Source organism: Phoenix dactylifera, chromosome 10 (assembly GCF_009389715.1).
Source record: "Phoenix dactylifera cultivar Barhee BC4 chromosome 10, palm_55x_up_171113_PBpolish2nd_filt_p, whole genome shotgun sequence".
Taxonomy (NCBI): domain Eukaryota; kingdom Viridiplantae; phylum Streptophyta; class Magnoliopsida; order Arecales; family Arecaceae; genus Phoenix; species Phoenix dactylifera.
Window position 1 is genome coordinate 7,640,306 of NC_052401.1, and position 9,861 is coordinate 7,650,166.

Consider the following 9,861-nt stretch of genomic DNA (forward strand, 5'->3'; position numbering starts at 1 on the left):
AGACCAGATTAGATCAAATCTTAACAAACCAGATTACACTCAAATCAGACCAACCCAAATTTTTGACTCAGATTCAGACCTAAAATCCAATTCCAATCCGAAGCTGGTTATTCAGATTGCAACTCAAACTCAATCCATCTTACTAATTACTGGTTCAATCAGACCAAACAAAACCCATTCACTCAAACTCAGATCAAATCCAATTCAAGGAATAGGTGGAACCGGTTCATAGCCTGAACCGGTTCATGGTCTGATCCACACTACTCCAACCCAAGTTCAGACCAAATCTACAGTCAGAAAACGGTTCAATCAGATTAGGGTCTGTTTGTGTCTGGTCTGAGACACAAACAGGGAACGGAAATCAAAACAAGAAAAATGCCCAGGAAGAAGAAAGAAGAAGAAGAAGAAGAAGAAGAAGAAGAAGGAGGAGGAGGAGGAGGAGAAGGAGAAGAAGGGGAAGAAAGGAAGAAAGGAGGGTGGCTGGTGGTTTCGGTCGGCCTTCGGCGGCCGACCGTGGCCCTCGGCGGCGGCGCTCGGCCAGCCGCCGTCGGCCACGCCACTGTCACGAACAGCGCGGAAGAAAAGAAGAAGGAGAGGAAGAAAGGGAGGGAAGAGAGAGGCCGGGGATGGAAAGCCCGGCCCCCCGTTCGTCCACCTCTGGTCGAACTCGTTTTGGCCCGGATTGACCCCGGCCGGCCACCATCGGCCGGCCGAATCTCACAAAAACTTCTCCAAAACGGGGAAAGTGAAACCGATTAACATACCCTCATTCCTCTCCCCTTAAATCCATAAAAGGTAGTAAATAGGTTGTCTTTCTCATCTCCGGTCGTCGACGAGTGGATTCCCGGCGGCGATGGTGGCTCCGGCGGCGACGGTGGCTCCGGCGATCCTCTCAAAAAGAGGGAAAAAGAAAAGGAGAGAAGATTCAAATTTTAGAGGGATGGGGGCTCCTCTGAGAGTTCTCAAACTCCCTTTAATGAAGAGAGAGGGAGGGGAGAGGGGTGCGGGGAGGTTTCGCTGGCCGTTCGGCCGGCGTGGTGATCGTGGGGATGACCATGATGATGAAACTGAAGTCGGCACCCATTGCCGACTTCAGTTCGTTGGGCCCAAGGACGGGCCCAACACAAATTTCAGGTCTTTACAATATGCTCAATATGTCTCCTCTCCAAAATTATATCTATGCATACAATTCTTTTTTTTTTGCTTAAGCGGGTGCCTCATACAATGCATGTACAAATACACCTAATAAAATCAAAATACAACAGCTTGCGGAGTGCCAGTGGCAGCTCCCCCTCCCCTGATCAAAGGGTGTACCCTGAGTGGTGGACCGCGTAGGCAGCCGCCCCATTGACTTCTCTAAATACATGCTTGGCCTGGAAGGCACCCCCATCTTTCATCATATCCTTATGTCCCAAATCAAGGGGTGGTCCGTGCTCTCACCTCTTGACCTCCCTGAATCCACCCGATAACCGTGGCCGAGTCGCCCTCCAGAAAAAAAAATGATCGAACTGGCCTGCAGCACCACCCGCGCATGTCAAGGACCCGCACAGGCAGCTCGCAACTCTGCTTCCGGAACTGACGTGTCAAACAGCTGCAAGCCCCATATAACAAAGCCTGCACCGCCCTGTGTACTGCCATCCAACACCGACCCATTGAAGTTGACCTTGAGAAAGCTCAGAGGTGGGGGCTTCTAGGTAAAAAACACCGTCTGAGGAGCTGTCGGAGCAGAGAGGGAAACTCAAGTATTTCGAGCTATCAAAAGTCTATCTGAAGAGGGGGTGGGCCTGATCTCCGTGGCCTGTGCTCGAGTAAACTCTACAACAAACCTCGGTGACACCCTGCGCTCGCCGAGAGTACGAGCATTTTTTACCAGCCAGATCTGATGTACTGTGCAAGTTGCTCTGATGGCCTCCTGACAAGTCCGCGAACTGGCCAGCCACTATCGTATCATCTGAAAAAACTGTAACCTCACTCCGAGCCTTCTGTGGGATCCCTGTTCACTGTCGACCTCGCCCATGTACACTGGAAAAATACATAGTCCACCGACTTCTTAGCTCCACATGTTCCGCACTCGGCTGGGATCCCCCAGCCACGCCTGCTCAGCACTGCTCTCGTCGGAAGGCAATTCCACATCACCTTCCATAAAAAGAGGGCTGCCCTCGGGTGGAGCCCAGACCTCCAGATCCACGTACAATCCGGCCTCGGCTCATGCTCCAGCTGAATAGCATGGAAGAGGTCTCCCAGTCTAACATTGGCCCGGCACGAGGTACCCCAAACCCTGACAACTTGCCCCGTACATCCCGGTACCGGAAGGGACCGGATCCTCTCAGCTAGGTGTACCCCGAATAGCTGTCGAAGTCTGGCCTCATCCTACTCTACCTTTCCTGGTGCTAGGAGGTCGCACACCTGCAGCCCCTCCACTACCTCTATATCAACCATGGTTGGCCAGCACCTCAGGAAAAGGGTGTCCAACCATGGATCGCTTGTCACATCAATACTCCGTTCATCACCTATCAGCCACTTGGTGTTTGTTGATGCAGTCGGCAGGTACCTCCCGATCTCGCACCATATGAAGGAGGTTCGTCAACCCCTCCTTGCCATCTCTGAACCCCCTCGACCATATCTGGCTGCTATCACCTGACTCCAGAAGCCATGTGGCTTTAACATAAACCGAACCGCGTGCCGAGCAATGAAAGCCTCACACCTCTTCAGGAGGGACTGCACCCCTAGACCACCCTCACTAGTGGGAAGGCAGACCTGCTCCCAGGCCACCAAATGCACTCCGTGGCCTCCACTGTGTGACCCCCACAAGAAGCTTCGAAGAAGATGCTCGATCCTCAACAGAATCGTCTTCGGTACCACAGTGTTGGCCATGAGATACACCGGCATGGACCCCAACACCGATCTGACTAGTGTCAATCTCCCCATCATGGATAGGGAGGACGCCCTCCATCCCTCCAACCTGCTCTGGACCCACTACACCAGGCCCGAGCACTTTATCACCCGTAGCTTCCAACTAGTGATGGAAACTCCCAGGTAGGTCAGCATCCCCTCCTGCTCCGGTATTTGCAAAATTCCTCGGATCTCCTGTCTGACTCTGGTCTCCATACCGAGGCTGAAAAAAATGGCTCACTTTAGGAAGTTCACTCTCTAGTTGGACACCGCACAGTAGCCCACCAACACCCTACGAAGGACCTGTGCCTCAGAAATCCGTACCCTGGCCAGAAGAAGACAATCATCAGCAAAGAGTAAGTAAAAATAGGTCCAGCCCCCGGTGCTGGAACATAGGTCTCCAGCTCCCGGCTGGCGCATACTCTCTGCAAAGCACAAGACAAAATGTCAGCACAAATAATAAACAAGTATGGAGATAAGGGACATCCCTGACGCAACCCAATGGTGGACTTGAAAAAGATGACGGTGTGCTGTTGATCAAGATAGAAAACTTTGGTCCCCGGACACACCCTATGACCCATCTAATCCACCGCCTGTGAAAACCGTATGCCTCCAGTACCCATTGAAAAAAACTCCACCTAATCCTATCGTAAGCCCTCTCCATATCCAACTTGACTGCTATCAAGCTTTGCCGCTTCGGTGCTCGCTGAAGATCCCACATCATCTCCTGGGCCAACATGACGTTGTTGGAGATGTTTCTGCAGGCTACAAAAGCCTCCTGCTCTTGGCTGATGATACTAGGCAAAAGGGGCTTCATTCTGCTCACTATTATTCTCGCCACAACCTTGTATAAGGTTGTGCACAAACTAATGGACCTGAAGTGACAAGGCTCAGCCGCATTCTAACGCTTCGGTATAAGCGTGATGAAAGTAGCCTTTCAATCCTCAGGCATCGCTGTCTGGATAAAGAAGTATTAAATAGCCTCCACCACAGCTTCCCGAATGATACCCTAGTACTGTCGAAAGAAGAAAGGGAGAAACCGTTAGGTCTTGGGGCCTTGTCTGCTGCCAAAGCCCAGACTGCCTCTTGCACCTCCTGTGCCGACACCGGCCAGATCAGGGATGCATTCTTATCATTATCAATACCCACATCTACCCTCAGAAGGTGATCTCCATCACTAGCATCCTCATCCTCCGTCCATCTGGCGCGTAAAAAGTCAAATAAGACCTGTCGGACGATAGGCTCACCTTGAGACCCATCTTGCAAAGAGTGGATCATGCTCCACTGTCTCCGAATAACCGTCGTCCGATGAAAGAACTTGGTGTTACGATCACCCTTACTTACCCACTGCACACGAGAGTTTTGTCGCCAGAAGATCTCATGTTGCCGTAGCAGCGAGTGGTGAGTCACAAGTAGCCTCCGAAAATCGACCATATTGGCCACCAGGAGCACGCCTCCTAGGTCTTCCTTCCTTTACAACCCAGCAATCGCAATCTCTACCCCCTTGAATCTCCGGAAAATGTTGCCCACAACCTCGCGGTTCCAACGGCGAAGACGTCTCTTGGTCAATTCTAGTTTACACAGACACAAACAATTCTTAGTTGTAGAAAGATATTGGCTAACAAATTAAAAACAAAATACATAGAATCTTCAAAAATTTTTCACCAATGGTTTTCTTCAATGTCAAAACTGATACAGGCTTATAAGCTGGTAGATTACAACTGAATGGACATGGAATCCACAACTATAAACCACAACAATCTTATGCATCCCATTTCCAAAAACTCCTCTTTGCTGGACATCTGAGGCATGGATAAGCAGGTTCAGCTCAAGCCTAGGTCCTGGTAGAAAGTTTAGCGGACAAGTTTTGATGCAGGTTAGCTTATCACTTCAGCGAAACAATCTGATCAATTTTGCATGGAACGACAGTGCAGATCAACGAGATAAGATTGACTGGCACCTGATATACATGTAAATAGTTTCAAGCATGGCTTCATCATTTCATGAGATCCAAGAAGATAAAGCCGTTCCACAGGCTATGCAAGAGCGTTGAAGATGGTGAGTTCCAGGATCTTGCAAACACCACACCCATTACCACCCAAAGAAACACAAGCAGCAACAACCTCTGTGCACTGAAGTGAGGGGAGAAGGAAGCCACGGAACACAATATCCTCCCAGATCGGGGCGCACACTGGGACCACCACCGCATACAGAGCCCACTGGGAACACAATATCTCTATACAGAACATGAGAAATTCCTCCAAAAATTCTTCTTTAGCTTACCTTTACCCCTGGAAACACTTGCTTGGGGGCTTCTGACAGCTTCCATCCCCAAGGGACAGAGAGAAACTAGAGCGCCGAGGAGGAACCGGGGGAAGAGAGGTGGGAGCTGAGGAGCGGTCCTGGTGCCACCGTGCCAGGTTTGGGAGCGATGCGTGAAGGCTGCGGTTCGTCTCGGGGACGAGAGCACGCCGCCCAGAGTGGACGCCATTGCTGATTTTCCTTAGAAAATGGGCGGTCGTCTCTCCACCCTGCTTCTTCACCCCTCGCCGTCTTTCCACTCTGCCCCTGCCCCTCCTCTCCTTCCTCCAATCCTCCGGCCCTTTCTCACCGTGGTCCGCACGGTCGACGAGGAGGAGGAACGGAAGGAGAGGGGTAGAACGCAGTGGGCAACGAGACGGCGGGCGGCGGCGCTGGGGAAGCAGTGGGCGGCGGCGGAGAGTGTCACGCCCCGAGCCCGAGGCGTGGCAGACGCCGCACGCCCGCACGGCGGGCCGCACGGGCGCGCAAGGCATCGGATCATATCAAAGCAGATACAACTATTCAAAGATGACATAATTATTTAAATTGTTCAAAAGCGGTATTACAAAATTTCAAATAACATATGCTGACGTAAGTCAAATACTCTAATCAATCTAACAAAAGGATCAATAACTGAAGAAATCGTCGGAAAATCTAACGCACTCCCCAATCTCGTGAGATCAAGCCTCTAGATCTGAAAAATGGAGAAAATAGAACAATGAGCTACACTAGCCCAGTAAGCAACAAAATACCCCAAAGTGGGGTCAGAGCATATCAGATCAAAATACAGGATAATGTCTGGAATAAATCATAAATAACATCGTTTTGTTGTTTTCAAAACTTATTATCATTTTTCCAAAAATATGATATCAGAATCTCAACATGATAGGCTACGGCCACGTAACCCAGTGGCATGGGTTGCACAAAGTGCCAAATCCACTATTTTTATCCACCGATGGCAGCCGGTGTTGCACAAAAGTGCCAAATCCACTATATTTACCCACCGATGGCAGCCGGTGTCCAGAAACCACTATTCTAATCACCGGTGGCGCGGTGTCGAAACCGGTTCCTCACAGATTACAAGTCGACAGGTCCAACGTATAATCCCCATTGGCGGGGCCAGAACAGAACAGAACAGATCATAGCCATGCTGAGAATACATATATATAAAAACAGATTTCATAAATTTTCCAGTCATAGTTTACGGATTTCAAAGCATAATTTTCAGAAATTTAACATGCCAGACCCATTTTACTAAATACAAAACATATTTCAGAATTTAATATATTTATCAAATAATTTAGAAATCACACTCGAAGTATTAAGTTACTTACCTCTCCTCGCTTAATTCCTACTTCAGGTAGGCGGATCAGGTTCACCTGTTTAAATTTAATTAATTCCTTGTTAATTTCAGAGCTAAGCAAAAATTCAAAAATAATACTACTGGGCACGGCCCAACAGGGCCCAGAGTTGGTCCATAATGAACGTGGCCCGATAGGGCACACATCAGACACGACCCAATGGGCCCACATAGACTCGGCCCAATAGGGCCCTCCCAAGGTTGGCCTCTAATTTGTTCATTTATTGGCTAAACGGGTTCGGGTTTCGGGTTTCGGGTCTGAACTGGATTTCGGATTTTGGGTCTAGACTGGGTTTCATCTTTTTTTTTTTTTTTTTTTTTTTAACTGGGCCCAAGTTGGGCCCACAGTGAACCAAGCCCAGGTCGGGCCCACGGTGAACAGGGCCCATGCTTGGCCCTGTTCGGCCCGTAGGGCCTTCTTCCTCCCCAACCCCCCCCACGGCAGGGGAAGACCGAGAGGGAGAGCGGAAGAGGAAGGGGGCGGCGGGATGGCCGGAGGCCACCCCTCGGTCGACGGCCAGCCGGCTGCGGGGACGGCCGGCGGCCGCTGCGGCAGCTAACGGGGAAGAAAAAGACCGAGAGAGATCTCGGTTTGGGGTCGAAACAGAGAGGGAAATCGGGCTGTTCGGCATGGAATCAAGGGCAAAAGAGGATGGAGGCTCACCGGTGGTCGATGGAGAGGCAGATCCCGGCCACGGCTGCTCGATCCGGTGGACAAGCGGCGGCGGTAGCAGTGCTTGGAACCGAGATGGATCTCGGAACAGAGGCAGGCCACGAGGGAGTCCGGGCGGCGCACGGTCGGGAAGAGGATGCCGGTCACCAAGGAGAGGAGGAGGAGGGAAGAGAGGAAGAGGAGGTGGAGTTCGGAGGTGCCCTCGGAAGGAGGGCTTGGGGGGTTTTATCACCCCCCTCGTGATGGCTCTCCACCGCAAAGATTGCGGCGGCCGAGCGAAATCCGCGGCCGCGGTTCGGCCGCGGATTAGCTAGAGGGGGGGGGGGGTGCCGCGGGACTTGCGGCATCCTCGCCCCATCCGCCCCCGGAAGAGCCGGAGAGGATCGCGATCGCGATCCTCTGTTCCGGTCTTCCCAAAAGAGGGAACGGGACTGAAGTCGGCAGGGGCTGCCGACTTCAGCCCGTGTCTCACATTCTCTCCCCCTTAGAAAAATTTCGTCCTCGAAATTTAATATACCTTAGCTTGCAAAAAGGTCCGGATATTTTTCCTTCATCTCGTCTTCCAGCTCCCACGTAGCCTCACGTTCTGAGTGATTGCTCCACTGAATCTTAACATAAGGAATCGTGCGCCTCCTCAACACTTGCTCTTTTCTATCAACCACTCGTACAGGCTGCTCAGGATATGTCAAATCTTCTCTAAGCTGCAAAGGGGCCACTTCTACCACATGGCTCATATCTGGAATATACCTTCGTAACATAGAAACATGAAAAACATTGTGAACTCCAGACAGTGAAGGTGGAAGTGCCAATTTGTAAGCCACAGCTCCTACTCTTTCCAGAATCTCAAAGGGGCCGACATAGCGTGGACTGAGTTTTCCGCGTATTCCAAATCGCATCACCCCTTTAGTAGGAGACACTTTCAGAAACACATGATCTCCGACCTGAAATTCCAATTCCCTTCTTCTATTATCTGCATAACTTTTCTGTCTGCTCTGAGCTATCCGGAGGCGTTCCCTGATCAGCTGGATCTTCTCTACTGTTTGTTGCACAATCTCGGGGCCCATAATTTTTCTTTCACCAACATCATCCCAACAGATAGGTGATCTACACTTTCTTCCATATAGAGCCTCATAAGGTGCCATTTGAATACTTGCCTGGTAACTGTTATTATATGCAAACTCAACCAAAGGCAAGTGACGGTCCCAAGAACCTTTCATATCCATTACACAAGCTCTTAGCATATCTTCCAAGGTCTGAATGGTTCTTTCTGATTGGCCATCAGTCTGAGGGTGGAAAGCTGTGCTGAAGCTCAGAGTGGTCCCCAAGGCTTTATGCAAACTACTCCAAAAGTGAGATACAAACCGCGAGTCCCAAGGCTCTGATACCACCAAATCTGTCACGCCCCGAGCCCGAGGCGTGGCAGACGCCGCACGCCCGCACGGCGGGCCGCACAGGCGTGCAAGGCATCGGATCATATCAAAGCAGATACAAATATTCAAAACTGACATAATTATTTAAATTGTTCAAAAGCGGTTTTACAAAATTTCAAATAACAAATGCTTACGTAAGTCAAATACTTTAATCAATCTAACTAAAGGACTAATAACTGAAGGAATCGTCGGAAAATCTAACGCACTCCCCAATCCCGTGCGATCAAGCCTCTGGATCTGAAAAATGAAGAAAACAGAATAATGAGCTACACTAGCCCAGTAAGCAACAAAATACCCCAGAGTGGGGTCAGAGCATATCAGATCAAAATACAGGATAATGTCTGGGATAAATCATCAATAACATCGTTTTGTTGTTTTCAAAACTTATTATCATTTTTCCAAAAACTCTTATACCAGAATCTCAACATAATAGGCTACGGCCACGTAACCCAGTGGCATGGGTTGCACAGAGTGCCAGAAACCACTATTGTTAGTCACCGGTGGAAACGGTGTCCAGAAACCACTATTCTAATCACCGGTGGCGCGGTGTCGAAACCGATTCCTCACAGATTACAAGTCGACAGGTCCAACGTATAATCCCCATTGGCGGGGCCAGAACAGAACAGAACAGATCATAGCCATGCTGAGAATATATATATATAAAAACAGATTTCATAAATTTTTCAGTCATAGTTTACGGATTTCAGAGCATAATTTTCAAATGAAATTTAACATGCCAGACCCATTTTACTAAATACAAAACATATTTCAGAATTTAATCTATTTATTTGAAAATCACACTTGAAGTATTAAGTCACTTACCTCTTCTCGCTTAATTCCTACTTCAGGCAGGCGGATCAGGTTCACCTGTTAACATTTAATTAATTTCATTGTTAATTTCGGAGCTAAGCAAAACTAAAAATAATATTATTGGACACGGCCTAACAGGGCCCAGAGTTGGCCCATAATGGGCATGGCCCAATAGGGCCCACATCGAACACGGGCCAATGGACCCGCATACCCCGGCCCAATAAGGCCCCCAAGGTTGGAATCTAATTGGTTCATTTATGCAATAAAAATTCATTGTAGGGACTAATACTTAATTACGGGGTACTCCATGCAACCTCACTATTTGTTCAATGTAGAGCTCTGCAAACTTTTTCAAGATCATTCCTACTTTGAATGCCAAAAAGTGTGCCGACTTT